Here is an 18,654-nt window from a genome sequence, read left to right on the forward strand (position 1 = left end):
TCTTCATGTTGGGTACCACTGCCTACCCCTATTACAGTAGGTGTCAAACAGCTTTTTAAAGACAGAGAAATGCTTCAGGAACATTTCCCACCTCTATTTTAGCAGGTGCTTCAGTGCAAACTGCTTCCTGATCCTGGAGCAAGACATGCTCCCACCAATAAACACCTGATCACAATCACCTATGATGTGGCGTAAGGGAGTGTGTTTTTCCAGCGTAGTTTCCCCCATTGAATGGTTCACACAAAAGACAGAACAGGCCTAGTTCGGCTTAGATTATGAGACATGACAAGACCACAATTCAGGGTTGTATAGCTGCAGGCAACATCTCAGATGCCTGGAACGGATAAACCTGCATTAACTTCAGGTTAATAGTCAAAACCATCTCCTGTTTCACGCAAGCGGCTTTGTAAAATTTTAACACTGCTCCCACCTTTGTTTTTGTTTTAAAGATTTCCCCAAAAAATGCTTCTGAGAAACACCCTGAGGGGTGTTGAATTCCTATGGTTAAACACACACACAATCACAATCCCTCCAGTTTAATGTGATAAAATGCTGCATAGAAGAGAGGCTAATGGTAGTGAGAAAAGATTGCATTTGAATGTAAAAGCACATATGCTGAGGGGATTATATTTTGAGATATTTAATGCATACCATGGAAAATTGAACTTTCAAGCCTTTTTTTGGAAAATTGAGTAATTCCCTAAATTGTGAATTCACTCATGTTTCTTCAGTGCACTTCCATTGATTGGATTGTAATGTTTAGTCCCAGGCAAAACACCACCAACTTTCACTCCAGAGGTTCTCTCAGTTCATAGAGTCATCAGGAGTTGGTGCTTCTATAGTATGGTAAGGAAGAACATGCCTAGCTCCTCCCATCCAATACACAGATAATTTTTTCATGTGAGCCAGAGTTTCCACACAAATAGCCAATCACCAGGACATTCCATCCCCATGAGGATGGTTCAATGATGGCAGTGGTGGGGGTGATGCACTGAGAGACTTGGGAAGATGCAGACACTCTCCTTGCCTTCCGTATGATGTACCAGATTGACAAGTCTTGGCCAATAGGGTTTACTATGAAGTGGCAAGCATTTCTAAGGACTATAAAAGAGAGAAATGCATTTCAGGCAGGTTTCCCTTACATAAGCACACTCAAGTGTTCACACTATAATAGAGGACATGGCAGAGCCCAGTTTTATTATTAGTTTGTTTTTGTTTTTTTACATTTATATCTCACCTTATAATACATTGTATTACAGTTGCCATAGCTGTAATGCACTTTTAGGAAAGTTCTCCAGAGTCTTAAGAAAATTACCACCCAGCTATTAAGAACCAGAACTGTATTTATATGTTGAAATATAAATATGAAACCTGTGTTTCCTAGAAATATGCATTGTTGTGTATGCTAATAGCGCCTTTTCACATGACTAGGCTCCTGTTGTTCTTTTCCAGTTCTAGCTGCTGGGCGATGCTTTTCCCCTCAGTCTAGTTATCTTTTGAGCTTATTTTTGAAGGCTTGGCTATGTATTGATCTCTCCCTGAACCCCAACGCAACACACATCACAAACAATGAGCATAGTGCTATTAAATTAAACTTACATGTAAACAAGCATGGCCAACTTGGGCTTTAGAATAGAGAATTTCTTAAAAATAATCAAAGGAGATAGAAAGGAGTGGGGTCCTGGTTAAACAGTAAAGCACATAGCTGTGTGCAGCATGTCGTGCGTTCAACTCACATTATATTCAGCTTCTTTCAAAAGGTGAAATGGCCTTGAAAGATGCTGCCAATCAGAAAAGACAATGCTGACTAATGGTCACACTCTGTAGCAAGCCTGCTTCATATGCCCTTATAAATGAAGTGGATAGACAGTAATTGTTTCATGGTAGCAGTGAGCATGGGGCTTCATTTCAACTGGTTCTGTTTGATCCTTGTCTTAGTATATATGCAGACAAGACCAACTCTCACCCCACCCCCATTGTGGTTTCATACATTTCATTTCTTTGGAAGCAAGTGCTATTGATTTCAGAGAGACTTAATTCTAAATAAGGATGCTGAGGAGTCAATCCCGAGCGATTCTTCACATTCGGTGCTTTACTCTGAAATCTCTCATATGACAACAATAAGTTAGCCAAAGCGGCACCTGATACACACAGGTCCTGAAAGTGAGAAAACCTGTCTTTCCATGCAGGAGATCATTATGGTTTATTTAAAGACAAGGCATTTCCTCTCCTCTCCTCACTTCATCGCAGCAAGCTACCCTTTCCCTACCTACCTGCAAAGATTCAGTATAATAATGCTGAGGACAAACTTAAACAAAACAAAGCCCAGTAGGCAAAAGCAAATGTCTCCAATTTTGAGGTCTATGAATCTGCACCATGTTCCTGCTGTGAATGTGCACAGCACTCCTATTTTAGAATTTATGTCAGCTCCATGTGAAACTCTGAAGTCTCTATTTATAAGCATTTAGTGTCCTGTAGTTTTACCCTTCTCCTCATTTGTTTCCCACTTCAGCAGGGTTGGAGGGTTTTTTGGTTTTTCCTTCTTTAACCATTTCATAATTCTTTTTTGCTAAGTATGCACAAGAAACAGGAATTTAATGAACTCTTGAGAGTACTTGGTCCTTTGCTGTTTCCTTTCTGGCCTGCACCTAAGCATAATCCTCTTGCTTGCGATGTCACAGCCAGTGCCGATGCATGAGAAAGATTCATTTGTCAGGAAAGCAAGGGATTATGATTTTCAACATGGATGGAGATGTGGGAAGAAGGCCAGTGGGAAATGGGAAGGGGGGGGAGAACTAGGGGAAGGGGGGGCAGAGAGCCGATTGTATGCTTATTATGTAAGAACATTTGCTCTTTCTGCTTCTCCTTACGTGATAAGCAGGGCAGTCTCGAGCAGGTCGGGAACCCTGGCGCTGAGGGGCAGAGATCGCTCCGGCGCCCCTGCCCTCGCAGGGCGCAGCATGGCTTCCGCACGGCTTCGCCACGCAGCACCCCGCCTACCGGCCTGGCGCCCTGGCACCCCGCGCCACCGGGACTCTACCTGGAGCCGGCCCTGGTGATAAGGATTGCAAGACCACAGAGAGCTTAATGTGCTGATTTACAGGCAACAAAGGACTGTCGACCCCAAACATTATACAGATCAAATATTCCCTCTTCTGTATCTGCTGCTCTTTCATTCATCAAACCACATCCACACCTTCTACAAATTATATCTATAAGGCTAAAGTATAAGCCACAACATTGAAAGGGGGGTAGCATCAAGTTAAGTCCTAGGGGTACACATCCTAGGTATCAACTCCTAGGAGCCCAGGTCCTTTTGCCCACCCAATAAAACATTTGAGAGGGCCACCCCCCCCAAAAAAAATGATAGGTTTTGCTGCCTTTCTTTCTTTTCTACATTTGGACTTTCATTTCCCAACAAGCTTTGTAAAGGAACTTGTAAAAGGGAGCGGGGACTGGGGAAAAACCTCTGACATCATTTCGTACTGCCTTTGTGATTGGAGATAGAAGGAGTATGTGCGCAAAGGTGGCGGGGGGGGTGGGGTGAGTAGAGGAAACCCTGGCACCTCAACTTTCAAGCAATAAGATGAATATGATAATTTGCGTTCTCTGGCTATTTCTGCAAAATGTGTGTGTTCCACAGTCAGTCTGCCACATGTACTTCCAACAGCAAGAAATGGCAGTCTCAGGTGCTCCTCTCAATGAAATTCCACCCAGACTCACAATTTCAACCACATAAGACACGCTGTAAAGAGCCAGGGGAGGACAGAGAGAGGGAGGAGGGACATTGTCCAGAGCTTCACCATTGACTCTCAAGTTTGTTTTCTGCCATCCCATCTTCCTTCCTGCCCTGCCACCCTCCATTCCATATCACCATCCTTGTCTGCCCCACCCCCCAAAAAAATTCCTTCAAGTTGGTGCCTCTAGTGTACATGAACTCTGTTTGGGGACTGAATAACAAGGTGAATCAGTGGGGATTCTACCCCCCCCCAACTACCACTGCCCCATCTAGCATCAAAGGCCAATGCTAACTCCCCTGAGTTAGATCAGGCCTTCCATAAAGTCACAAACCATTCTATGGTTTCTGATTTTTGTGTGAAGAGTATCTCCAAGTTTTCATATGTTTCCTTATGTCCACGGGCTTTGCAACAAGCAAGACTGAAATGTTTATTCAGAAAATGCTACCTCAGGCATCCCCAAAATTTGGCCCTCCAGATGTTTTGGACTACAATTCCCAGCTTCCCCGACCACTGGTCCTGTTAGCTAGGGATTATGGGAGTTGTAGGCCAAAACATCTGGAGGGCCGCAGTTTGGGGATGCCTGTGCTACCTCCTTACACAAAAAGCCTGGGTAGGAGAGAGAGAGAAGTTGGGAAGAGGAACATCTTTATCCAAGTGATGAGGGCAGGGGGAGGGGATGGAGCATGAAAAATGTCACCAAAAGTAAAAACTAGAACAAATCTATTTATTTAATTTATAGAAGTATTCCTTTGCTGCCATATCATAGAATATCAAGGCAGTGTTCACTTATAATGCAGAAAACATCATTTAACTTTTTTTTATGGAAAAAGATACAGAATCATTATGGTGATTAGCTAATCAAAAATTAAACAGCTGCAAGGCTTGTCGGCAAAGAATCTAGGTGTTTCTTCTCCTGGGAAACATCTGAGAAATCATGAGGAAAGTCACAATAATTTGTTTCAGCGCTGACACTGAAATGAGGAGGGCATGTTTGACAAATGTTTTTGCCATATGTGAAAAAGCAATCCTGTTTTGGCAGTTGTGGGGGGGGGCTCTGAAAGGAGGCAAAAATGTTTGTGGGTGTCAGAGAGGAGATCATGTGCTCCGCTGCCAGGGCAGCCAGGTCAAGGTTTTAAGACTTCCCATGTTTCAGCCAAGCTGAGACATCAGTAGCAAGGTTGGGAGTTCAAACAAGGAGAATCAGCCCAGTTGCTCCCCCCATCAAGGAAATATTCCCTTCACCCTCAGAGCCATCTGCAGTATGGGCTAATGCCTTAGGCTCTTCCTCCAGTAACATCACATAAGCAACCTGTGCGGCTTCATCACAGTGATTCCTAGTTGTCCAGGATTACTCAAGGAAGCAGCAGCATTTAAAAGGGTGGGGGAGCGGTGCCAAAGCTGCAGCACATCAGAGCAGTGAACAAGGAGGGGGGATGCAAAACATGCACACTTTGGCCTTCAAAATTTCATAGGAGAGAGAGAGAGAGAGAGAGAGAGAGAGATTTATGGTGGGCTTTCGACACAAGCCTAGGCTGTCATAGGATTCCTCACCCACCCGCCCCTTAGTGAAATTCAAAAATTGCAAAATCATAGAGTTGGAAGGGACCACAAGGCTCATCTAGTCCAAAGCCCTCAATGGAGGAATCTTTTTGCCTTATGTGGGACTCAAACCCATGACCTTGAGATCAAAAGTCTCATAATCTGAGCTATACCTTATTTAGTCGTTTAGTCTGAGCTATACCTTTTTTAGTCGTTTAGTCATGTCCGACTCTTCATGACCCCATGGACCAGAGCACGCCAGGCACTCCTGTCTTCCACTGTTTCCCACAGTTTGGTCATACTCATGTTGGTAGCTTCGAGAACACTGTCCAACCATCACGTCCTCTGTCGTCCCCTTCTCCTTCTCTTTCCCAACATCAGGGTCTTTTCCAGGGAGTCTTCTCTTCTCATGAGGTGGCCAAAGTATTGGAGCCTCAGCTTCGGGATCTGTCCTTCCAGTGAGCACTCAGGGCCGATTTCAGGGCCTTATTGGGAGGATTGTTTTCAGGTGGCATATGATAAGCCCTGAGTGTTTCAGTGAAACTAGCATATATTTTGGGGGGGGGATTTTTCATAGCATCAATCTTTCCCCCAACAATGTAGCCTGGTCCTTGTTACCTGGGTTGACTGTCACACCAACCATATGTCTAAGCATGTGATTAAATATTCTGCTGACTTGTTCAACAGTTGATTTGTTGAACCCAGCTAAAACTATAGGAGCAGGCATATTAACAACCATGAATGACATCTTACACCAGCTGTCTTCTTCACCCTGCAGCTTACCAACCTACAAGTTAGCTCAGGGATTAATTTACTGTTGCTGGCATCACTCGCTGCCTTAAATATTACATGCATTTACTTTTCAAATACTCCCTGAGTAAATATATGTCTAGAGGGACATATTTTATCGGATGGACATGCCAATGAAATATTTTATTCCTAAGGTGGAATGTAGCAAACGAAATATGGTGGTAATAAAACACACAGCCCATTGAAAGCTTTCTGATAGCAGCAGACATTGACTGGCCAATTCGGAGGAACAAGAATAAATTGTGTTTATAAATAAGCACCACCGGGAGAGCATTAGCAGATTTCCTTAATTGAGAACTGTAAAACTGTAAGATTTTTACTGCTTACATTTGGGTGTGTTTGTTCAAGTAGTACGGAAGAGAGAGAAAAATCTGAAAGGCATGTAGTATTATTAATTGATTTAATAGACAGAACTGCTTACATTGATCTACTTTGGGGTTCGTTTACAGAGATGGCCATACAAACTTAAGAAGAGGCCTGGTAGATCAGGCCTGTGACACATCTAGTCCACAACCCTGTTCTCACTGTGGCCAGCTAGATGCTTATAGGAAGCCCACAAGGAGGACCCGCGTACAAGAGCATTCTCCCATCCCATGGTCTCCAGCAACTGATATTCAGAAGCATTGCTGCCTCCATCGGTTGAAGTAGGGTATAGCCATAAGCATTGGTAGCCATTGAGGGCCTCATCCTCCATGAATCTGTCTAATCCCTTTTAAAGCTTTCCAAACTGTTAGCCATCACTGCCTCTTGTGGGAGCGAGTGCCATAATTAAACCATGTGCTGCAAGAAGCAGTACTTTCTTCTAACTGTCCTGAATCTTCCAACAGTCAGCTTTATTGGATACCCACAAGTTCTGATGTTATGAGAGAGGGTGAACGACTTAATTCACTTTCTCCATACTGTGAATAATTCTACACACTTCTATCATGTTAATTCAAATTTAAGAATCATGCATTTGTACGGACACCATGAAAAGGCTGACTATTGTCCCTCACAAGCAGTAGGAGGGGGGAAATAACAAATATCTTATTTTTGCTCATAAAAGTCTGCTTTTCTCCAGCAGCTTCAGCCCATGTCCACAGCTCCATTAATGGCATGGAGTATTGAGGAGATCACTGGTGTTTGGTCTCCATCTACATAACCCAATGGACTTACCGCATTACCGAAGGCAATATTTCTTCTTCAGCATTCTTAACAATAAATCTCAAGATTCATTAACTTTGTAATGGTTAAAAGTGAATGTGTGTTTAGAAGCTACTGAGAGGAAAAGGAAAATGTGCTGGTTGAAAGGGTCAGTTCCTGATCACAGCAGCATCCAAAATGGGAATATGCTTAGATGAAGCTGCCTGCCTTTCCGGCTTCATGAGCCTTGTTTTTAAGGACCCATGTGATTGTTTCCACCCATGAGGTTCTGCAATTCTCACACACATTTAAGTCGCATAGGACTGTACCACAAGGAAGAAGCTCTCTGTCAAAGAGGATATACATGCATATGGGCATAGCTGCCAAGTTATCCCTTTTTTTAAGGGATTTTCCCTTATGCTGAATAGGCTTCCTCGCGAGAAAAGGGAAAACTTGGCAGCTATGCATATGGGACCCAAGAGAGCTGGGGCATAGGAACCTGCCTCAGCCTAGTTGTTCATTGAGCTCAGTGTTGTCTACTCTGACTGGCAGCAGCTTTCCAATGTCTGAGGCACACAGGTCTTTCACAGCCAGTCTTTTAACTGGTGATAGCAGGGGTTGACTCTGAGAGCTCCTGCTTTTCAAACATAAGCTCTACCATTGAGCTATGCTTTATCCCCTAACTACATCTTTGAAACCAAACGTTACAGAATTTGGACCCCACTTGCTCCTTTCCATTCATGAGCTTGCCTTGATCATCAGTTTGGCATGTATGGAACAAATTAGCCCTATATTGAATTAATCTGCGGGCTGATTGTAACTGTAAATCATAGGATGGTGTAGGCCCTTTACTCAGTCGGAGCATAAATCTGCATTGCCTATAAAAGGTGAGGCATTGATTAGAAACCTTTTATGCCTTTGCTTCCTCCCGTTCCCTTTTAGCAAATACATGTCAAATGCAGCACAAGCCATTTTTTATCAGACGGTCATCCCAATAAAATATTCCACTTCTAAAATGGGATGAACAGCAGCAGCCCTAAAAAAAAATACAACCTCCATAAAAGGCAGAGGCAGTGAAAAGGCTGTGAGGATAATCAGCATAAATGTCACCCCAAATAGAATAAATTATCTTTATAAATAAACACTGCAAGAATCACATTAATGGATTTAACATAGGAGTAAGGGAAGGAAGTACAAGAATAGTGAGGAGGGGGAAATCACATTTCTCTTTCAGTGCATATTTGTTTCTGAAGAGTAGAGAAAGTGACAAGAGGAGACTAAGGTCCTGGAGATACTTGAGCTCAACGTCCTCAAGGGAAGTGGCAAAGATCCCAAGGGTAAAGGCAGGGCTGGGCCTTGGCCCGTCAGAGGTGGATGCCTGTTGCATTCAGGAATGATGGCCAGCAACATCTGGTTTCCTCCTTTAGACCCACCACCCAGTCCGTTTCTATTTATGCACAGCACAGTATCAGGTAGGGAAGGTGGGCGAAATTTGATTCAGTTCTCATTTAGGTAATTACATGATGACAATGTCATTTATGTAATTTACATAATGAACCCTCCTCATCTGCACTTTCTGAAACAAGATGCAAACTGAAACAGAGCCATCCTTCAGAATTTGCACTTTTTTGAATTTTGCAATGCAGTTCTCCAGCCTAGTAATGTGCACAAATCTGTACAAACTGTGGTAAAGGGTGCATTGAAATGTATATATTAGTGAAAAAAACATCCAAAAATGCATTATATTACGGTAGTCTAAATTGCTTTATAAAGAAATGTCTATATTAGGGAAAACGCACACAAAAATACTGATTTTCATAAGGACTTCTTTATAAACCAAATTTCACAAACTGGCATGGAAAACTAAACAATCCTCTTTTAAAGTCATCATTGTCTCCTGCAGGAGGGAATTCCATAATTTAACTATGTGCTGCCTGAAGAACTTTCTTTTTTTCTGTCTTGCATCTTCCAACTTTCAGCTCTATTAGATGCCCATGAGTGTTATGAGAGAGGGATAAAACCTTTTTCTGTACACTTTCTCCATATCATGCATTATGTTATAAATTTCTATCATGCTACCTCTTATGTGCCTTTCCTCTAAGGATGCCGTATTTCGTTCCATTGAGTAGTGTTTATGCAGGGTTTTTGTGTCAGCATCATGTGGGTATGTCATTCATTCATTCATTCATTCATTCATTGTTGGCATTGTGAGAGATTGGATGGTCCAGAGCAGGCATCCCCAAACTTTGGCCCTCCAGATGTTTTGGACTACAATTCCCATCACCCCTGACCACTGGTCCTGTTAGCTAGGGATCATGGGAGTTGTAGGCCAAAATATCTGGAGGGCCGCAGTTTGGGGATGTCTGGTCCAGAGCTTGGTTGTTTGGGTTCAGTTGGTTGCAGTGTGGTTTGTTTGTAGGTGGGGTGGGGTGGGGTGTTGAGTCAGATTAGCCATATTGATCCGTATGCTGCCATGGGGCAGGGGGTAGGTTATGTTGAACCAAGAGTGGTCGCTAGTGGCTGTGGGTTCTTTGAATCAGAGAAAGACATGCCAGGGACACATTACCCAGTAGCAAAAGGGAGCTCAGGATTTAAGGACCACTGGGGTATTATCAGATAGGGTTGTTCACATGTTGATGTTATGTCACAGGTGGAACAGTTATCTTCAGACAGGCTAAAGTTAATTTGACTTGTTTCAATAAAAATAATAAAAAACTCTCCTGCACCCGCAGCGTGATATTCATTAACTTGACTTCTCATGAAATGCGATTGTGATTTTCAATGACCTCCTTTGATATTCATATTTTTGCAGAACATTTTCACCTTCTTGTCTGGTTGAATCACCATCCTACTTTTTTCTCCTATATTCAGGTCATCAGCCCAGGGACTGGAGGGGGGGAGGGATTGCCAGCCATACACTTACAGTCAAATCCCTGGGTGATTAAACCTCATCATTTTGTGTTTTTCAGCCAATCTTTGAAATTCAATCCCAAAGGTTATTTGTGAACAGCAAAATCCCAAGTGCTTTTTATAAGGTCAAAACATAAGATTTATCTTTTACACATTTTCATTTTATTTGCCAGGCTTTCACTTTGATACCTAGTTATCTCCAGAGCTATTATTTGTGCAACAAAATCCGGCTATATTACACACAGAGAGAGAGATGAGAGGTGGGGGCCAGGTAATTTAAACTCTGGACTTAATTGTCTTTAGATAGTGATGTATACTATTTTGCTTCAAAATGTGGTGAGCCTTCCTGCTCATTCTGCAGAGTTGGGGTTTGCAGAGCTGCCTCAGTCAAAGGTCACTGCTAGCTGACTTGCACAAAGTTTGCAACACTGGCACTTTAATGAACACTCATTCTGATTTGTCTGCAGGCAGGTTAGATGATACTGCATCAAGCAATTGTTGTCCCACATTTTCTAGGGCATTTTCCTGTCCTTTGTCTTAGGGTTTAGCATTACCACTTTTTTTACTGCCAGAGCTCCTGTGCAGAAACTTCTATCGGACAATGCATTGAAGTTTTGAAGCCCTCAAGTGAAAGCAAATGCCAGTGTTGTCGCAAAGAAGAGATCGAATATTAGTTAAAGGATGGGTGGGATTGGGGGCTGATAGGTGACTTTAAAAAATTTAAAGTGCCACGTGCTTTGCAGGTGGTTCTTGGTGAAGCTTTTCCCAGCATGAATATGCACAGATGGCAGCAAGGAAAAGTTACCCACTAATGTTCGGGATCGTTGTTTAAAATTAAAATGCTGGTAAGATGACCAGGCTTTCTGAGTCTGAAGTATGAAGTCAAATTTAAATTAGTATAATTTGGCAGAAGGTTTGGATTAATTGTTTAATTGATATTTGCATAATTTGTATAATTTGAAAATGGATTAGATGTTTAAATTGGAAAATCTAATAAAAATGTTTATTAAAAAATAAATAAAATGCTGGTAACTGGGGGAAAGGAACCAAATCAACTACATTATAGAATAATTCTTATTTAGCATAAGCAAAATATATCAAAATGAAAGGATTTTATTTAATGACTGCAGAACTGTAGCTCCTTTTATCAGGAGCATGATCCTAATTTGAAAGAATTGAATTAATTTGGATTGATTCAGGGTCTTCCAGGAGCATGCCCACTATTAATTAAAGATATATGTGCAAGAGTGACTGTCCGCTACACTTTCTAGGTTTGCCGTCAGAAGCTCCAGTGTTTCACTGGTGACACCCTGCACAGATGTCTGCCACCTAAAGTACAGAGCAGCCTTGATTTAAATAGGATTTTTTTTCCACGCCTGCACTACGGTATCACATGCTTTCTTTTTATCTATTGTGCCACACTGGCCCCTAGAGGCAGGATCTCAATCCATGGGGCTTTTGGGAGCTGCTGCAATACGCTAACTAAAAAAGTCAGGTAGTCCCTAGTTCAAATTCTCCTTAGCCATGAAAATTCCAGATCAGTGCTGAGAAGACTGCAGGCTTGAGGGATCTTCAAAATTTTGTTACTAAAACCGCAAGAGCCACAAAATGTAACCAGGTATAAAACAGTGGTTAGGAAATGGGGCACATTCAGGACACTTGCTCAGCCCAGGTATTCGTTCTCTGTACTAGAAGTGAGTTCATAGTTCTGCTGCAGTCCCCCCCCCCTCTCTCTCTCCCTCTCTCTCTTGCTGCCTCCTCTCTGTCAGCCTCAGTGGCCCACCTGCAATATGGAAACAACAGTAATATTGACCTCTTGCGGGGATATTATAGGATTCCAAAAGTTTAAGTGGTGTGACTGTAGTCATGTGTTATAGTCATTCATTATCCCAATTGTATTGAGAGTTTTCATTATTTTGGACATGTGAGGCGATAGGATGGCCACCTCTTCCGTGTCCCTCCCCTGCCCATAAAACAGCTGTTGTCTGAGTTTGAATGCCCCCCCCACAAAAACAAATTCCAATCATACAGTGAAATACCACATCTGGGAGAAGGATATGCTAAGGATATGTTTAGGGAAGTTTTTAATGTTTTATCAGTTGTTGTTATTATTATTCTGTTGGGAGCCTCCCAGAGTGGCTGGGGAAACCCAGCCAGATGGGTGGGGTACAAATAATAAATAAATAATAAATGATTATTGTTATTCCCCTTCATCATTAAAACATGCAACCCCTCTCCCCCGTATCCTCAGCCTCAAGTGGCAAAGTCCAAGGAAAGGTTTAACACATGCTTCGCTATATGTAAACACTGTTCCTCACCTTATACCTATAGCAGAAATGCCACACATTTTCCATGAGTTTACAACTTGTGACCATCACCCCTCAAGTGAAAACAGAGATCACCACCCATGCACAGTGGCTCTCCCCAGGGGCTTTAGATCTCCTACTTTCACTTTCTTGCTGAGACGGCAAACAGTCCCAGAGCTGGTAGAAAGGGTGTAAAAACCCTTGGCAGGTGGGCATAGGGGATCACAACTTGTTCAGGCTTGCTGTAAACATATCGTCATATTAAGGACACGTTAAAATTATTATTTTATCGTGTAGAGACCATGTCTTTTTAAAAAGGGGGGGGGCTAAAAGGAAGTCAGTGGGAACTTTTTGCTTAGGCTAATTGCAGCATGAGGGGCCTTTTTTTGTTTGAATTGTGGCTGGTCAGGGAAGGGGCTAAGCCCTCTCTCCCTGCTTCTTAAAGTCTCACTCCTAATATTCACAATTTTTCAAGGGTGCTTTCAGTGAGAGGTTTGCTTTACAAACTGGTCACTGATATATCAGTTATGGATAGCTGGAAGCAGGGGTGTTGCTTTTTGCTTTTCTGGTTAATAGATTTCCCCAGAAAGGGCAAATCCAGAGTTGGGCAGGGGGGAGACGGGCTGGCATTTTTATGCTGACATTATTGTGTGAATGCGTTAAAAAACAAACAAACAAACACGAACACAGATTCCAGAATAAACACCCATCTAGAAGCCACACAGGTGTGTTTTTAAACCAGACATTAACAAATCTAATTTGACCTTTTACGAAAGAATAAAGTCATGTGGAGGAAGGAGCCAAAAGCCAAAATCCTTGTTGTTCAGCAGCATCATAAAATACTCCCCCAACTGGTAAAGATATTACCAATCCAACAAACCGCTAGAAAGCCACCATCTCTGATTGCCAGGGGTGAAGATATATACCCGGGGCTGCCACACCTATCTTGTAGATCGGATGGGGATTTCAAACTCTTTCAGCTAGAGAACATGCCTTATATTTCCCTGCACACAGTCTCATCTCTTTGTGCTTTAAAAACAAAATTTCCACACACAAAAAAACAACCCGCACAAATATTCTCCATCATGTGGTTTCAGACTTTTAATATGATTTATTTCCACACAAACACTTCGATGGCAGGTTGCTCTCAAGTGCACACATGATGGAAATTAGTCATTAATCAAGTGAATCCCCCACAGAAGCACTTTAACTTAATGCACTAAAACAAACGATAGGAAGAAAAATATGCCCATGAATTAAACAAAGCAGGAAGATTACCAATCCAACAAGCACTATAAAAAAGGAGAAAGTTACACATATCACACAGTGTCAGAGCTGGGGCTTTTTTTGGTTCATTAGCCAGGCTATTAATATTCATAGATATCCAGAAGAGGCAGTTAGGAAGAAGCCCATCTTCCGTCTTCCTGTGAGGAAACTGGAAATGTTCTTGTTTCCAAAATAAATGGGCTGCTGTGGGTGCCATTTTGCCTTCGCATTAAGTTGAAGACCAATGGCAAGAGCCTATGTAGGTTTGCTCAGAAGCAAATCCTATGAAACTTAATAATATTTACCCTGAGGAAAGAACACCTTTATTCCACCCTGCAGCTTTTTTTTTCTGAAATAGCAACAGATTTCAAAGAAATAAAGAAAGGCAGTCCTAGAAGGGTTCTGCGTTTGAGTACGGTAGCTGAAAAACTCTGAACCAAGGAACAAGAATTCAGTAGAGTGTTTTTCATTGGTTGCTATTTTGAGAAATTCTTTCCCCTCTCCAGATGATAGTATTAGCACTAATAGGAACTAGGAACTTACACGATGGCTTAGCCACCAATAGGGACCAGGGAAGGAAGTCACAGGAGGACAACAAAAATGATGTCTGGAAACCAAGCCTTATGAGGAATGGTTGAGGGAGCTGGGTATGCTTAGCCTGAAAAAGAGAAGACTGAAATGAGATATGATAGCCCTTTGGATATTTGAAGATGCCTGTCATATTGATGATGGAGCAAGCTTGTTCCCCACCCACCCACCCTGCTCCAGAGGGTAGGACCAGAACCAATGGATTCAAGTTACAAGAAAGGAGTTTACAACTAAACATCAGGAAGAACTTTCTGACAGTAAGAGCTGTTTGACAAGGAAATGGACTTCCTTGGAAGGTGATGGATTCTTCTGCCTTGGGTGTTTTTAAGCAGTGTTTGGGTGGTGTTCTGTCATGCATAGATGCTTATTTGAGATTAATGCACTGCAGGGGGTTGGACTAGATGACCCTCAATGTCCCTTCCAAATCTAAAACTGCATGATTCTATGATACTCTATAGCCTGCTCCTTTCTTATATTGAGTGTGATTGAGTTTGGGCTGCTGAAACCCAAACTGCACGTAGAACCTGGGAGAAGGGTCAGAACCTGTGGTTGCCTTGCCTGAAAACTTGGTGCAATGATATGTCACCTCCAAGACACCAAAAGAAGCTGAATTCTTAACAGGCAAATGAACTGAAATAATAAATCACGGAATACATGAAATGAAATTGCAGAATTTCAGAGGACTTGTGAATTGATCAAACATATTTTATGATTGTAGTAGTAAATGTAGCTCACATTGTACAGGCATAAATATATTCCTGGCTGACACCAGAACAACTTCTGTCTCCAAATAAAAGTTGTAAAAGAGAGCTTTGGAAGTTGCAGTAGCTTTCTGCATTCTTACATGAATACTCTTCCCACAAGTATTAAAAGTTCACCATCTTAGCTGCAGCTTTGGGGCTTATAGTATATGCTTCCTCATGGGAATACAGTCATACCTCGGTTTAAGTACGCTTCGGTTTGAGTACTTTCAGTTTAAGTACTCGACGGACCCGTCTGGAACGGATTAATCCACCTTCCATTACTTTCAATGGGAAAGTTCGCTTCAGGTTAAGTACTCTTCATGTTAAGTACAGACTTTCGGAACCAATTGCATACTTAAACCGAGGTACCACTGTATAGGTAACTAGATCAGACAGTTGGTCACCTAGCTTGGGGGTTGCTATCCTGGTGCTTTCATTGCTGCCTGCACATAGGGGGCTCTAGACTTTGAGCTGCTTCTTTTTAAAGTAATCTCTAGCCCTCCTGGAAAGAAAGTTATGATGCAAAATGTGTAAGCAACTTTCTAACTGATATCATTGAAATGAGCCAGCCTATCAGCTCCTGCCTGTCAGCATTTTTGGTCAATTAGTGAGATCTGAACGATGATTGATAAGTGAGTTGTTTGGACACCAGGCAACAGGAATCTCTGGGAACCTAAAGAGTGTGGTGTCCCCCTTCCCTTTAGTGTACTTGTCCTGCTTTCATCTTAATTTCTAGTCCTTTGGATCTCTGGAGTTTGCCCATTTCCTCCTGACAACCAGGCTGCCTTTTTCCTATGGTAGGTTCATCTGAGATCAGGTACTGTGCAGAAATTGTTTTCTGAAAATACAATACAATAAATATGCATGGAACTTTAAAAGACCCCCCCCCCAAAAAAAGATGTGAAAACTCTGCAAATAAGCTTAGTCGTGACCAACTCTGGGGTTGTGGTGCTCATCTCGCTTTATTGGCTTAGGTGCACCTTGTTGTTTAGTCGTTTAGTCGTGTCCGACTCTTCGTGACCCCATGGACCATAGCATGCCAGACACTCCTGTCTTGCACTGCCTCCCGCAGTTTGGTCAAACTCATGTTCGTAGCTTCGAGAACACTGTCCAACCATCTCGTCCTCTGTCGTCCCCTTCTCCTAGTGCCCTCAATCTTAATTATATACTTTAAGACCCTCCTAAAAACCAGGCCAAAATCAACCTATCTTCCAACCAGTCTGGGCACTGGAATTAGAAATTGAACCTCCTTCCTAATAAATGTACTGCAAAGCCTCAAAAGTTTATTTTGGAAAGCTAAAACTAAAACATGCAAGACCAAGTCACACAGAAAATAGCAACTAAAACAAATTAAGAAGTGCTGTTGGAGCAGAATAATACACACATGCACATTTTTTAAAAAGCCTACCTAGCTAAGCCAAAAAAGCTACACAACAACCCTTTCTCCAGACAAGAGCTTGTTGTACACCATCATGGTAAAATAGACCAAAAAGGAAGCAAAAAGAAAGGGAAGTGAGGGGCAGAAAGCAAAAGAGGTTTGTTGTACTAGATCTACAGTGACATTCTAGTCCCACCTCATGATCAGGTGCTGTTCTCATGATTCACAGTTGTGACTTTGATTGCCTTATGGAAGGCATGAGAAAGAGGTCTAGGAGGGAGCTGGTCCTGATATATGAAATAACACGCTCAAGGGCTTGGCTTACCATCCTAGACCACTTAACCTTCTAGGCACCCGATCCTGACAGTGCCCTCCAGATGTTGCCAGAGTACAACTCCCATAATCTCTGACAATTTGCCAGGGTGGCTGACACTGATGGAGTCCAACAACATCTGGAGGGCCACAGGTTTCCCATCCCTAATATTTGTACACAGAGTTAGGGCCTGTTGTAATGATCCTACTACAGTGGAACCTTGGGTTACGTACCGTCCTCCTTACGAACGCTTTGGGTGATGAGCTCCACTAACCAGAAGTAGATGGTCCTGGTTGTGAACTTTGCCCGGGATGTGAGCGGAAGTCACATAGTGGTGGTGCAGTGGCAGCGGGAGGCCCCATTAGCGAAAGTGCACCTCATGTTAAGAACGCTTTCAGGATAACAACGGACCTTCAGAACGAATTAAGTTCATAACCGGAGGTATCACTGTACTGACTTTGAGTGTTCCTTTTTGTAAGTAGTTTGAACCAGGCTAGTGCACCATAGGAGAAAGAATACTACTAGTATTAGCAGTGATAGTGCTACCATTTCTAGCAATGCTTTTTCATTTTCTCATTTCAAGTACTGCTGTTGTGCTCATTATGGCATGACATATACTAAAAAAAACTGCTGCTACTTGGGTTCCATCTATTAGAATAATAAACCACCAATGGGATCCAAATGCAAGTTGGGAAATTTCCAGTTTCTTTTGAGAAACAAAACTCATTTTGCCAAACACAGCACATTTCAAGATGCTTTTTGAAATAATACAAGAAAAGCAATCAGATAACTTGCCAGAATAATCTCTGATATTGCTACAAACTGCAGCTGTGTACATTTAATCAAAACGCAGAGAAATTTCTGGAACTGATTAGGAAGCTGTGTTTGTGTGTGGTGGACAAGGGGTATTTTGCATGCGTGATTGCTGGGGTCATAATTTAAGCACCTTATTTGGCTGCCTGTGGATTTGCATTGATAAAACAGTAAGCTCAAGGAAGAACAAAAATATTTTACCGGTGAAAATGGTATTAATAAGAAAGAATGCACCAGGTGGTCTGTAGAATTGTCTGAAGATTTTGTGAGACCACCAGGTGGCGATCCAAATAAGTTTATAGTTGGACTGTGATCTATAAACAAGTTAAGCCGGGTCTTGGATTGAAGACAATCTAGGCCTGTCAAGCTCTATGTCTTCCAGTGCTTTTTGTAAGAGGGAGAATAAGCAAACCCCTGGAACAGTATGTGGAGTGAGGAGAGTGAAGTCGTTCAATCTGGCAACCCAAAATGCTTGTGCTAATGCAACAATCAGAAGCTGCCTCATAATAGACTAGACTATAAATTCAGATAGACTAATGTTTCTTACTCAGAGAGTGCTCTAGGGCCTCTGGCAGAGGTCTTTGGCATCACTCTACTGGAGAAAATGAACATGTATCACCAGTGAAAAAGGCTCAGGTGCCAAGACCTGGCTAGCCGACAGCCTTGCTCCTCAACCACTTCTGCTGCTGGTGTGCCACTGTCCAGCACTTGTGTGACCACACTCTACTCCCTCCTGCTTGACCAAATGGCTGGCCAGCTGGCTGCTCTTTGCAAGGTGCTGACACAGATGCTCTCCAGAACACCTACCTGTACCTCATGTCTTGCCCTATGCCATCGCCATGATGGTGTTAAGTACAATTCTAAAGTAACTGTAAAATTCTTCAGTTTCTTTACTATCCATGGGCTCCTTATGTGATAGAAGTTGGGCATCCCTGAATATTTGTTTGAGGCTTCCATTGGTCCCAGCTAGCATGGCTTTGGTCAGGGACGATGCGAGTTGTAGTCCAACAACACATGGAGGGCTGAAGGTTTATCCATTCCTACTCTGCCAAGTCCTTTAAAGTACCCATTTTCCTACAGAAGGATTTGAATGGGGGACTCCAGGATGAAATAGTGGATTTGAACA

The sequence above is a fragment of the Zootoca vivipara genome, chromosome 1 (assembly GCF_965207765.1).
Source record: "Zootoca vivipara chromosome 1, rZooViv2.hap1.1, whole genome shotgun sequence".
Classification (NCBI taxonomy): Eukaryota; Metazoa; Chordata; class Lepidosauria; order Squamata; family Lacertidae; genus Zootoca; species Zootoca vivipara.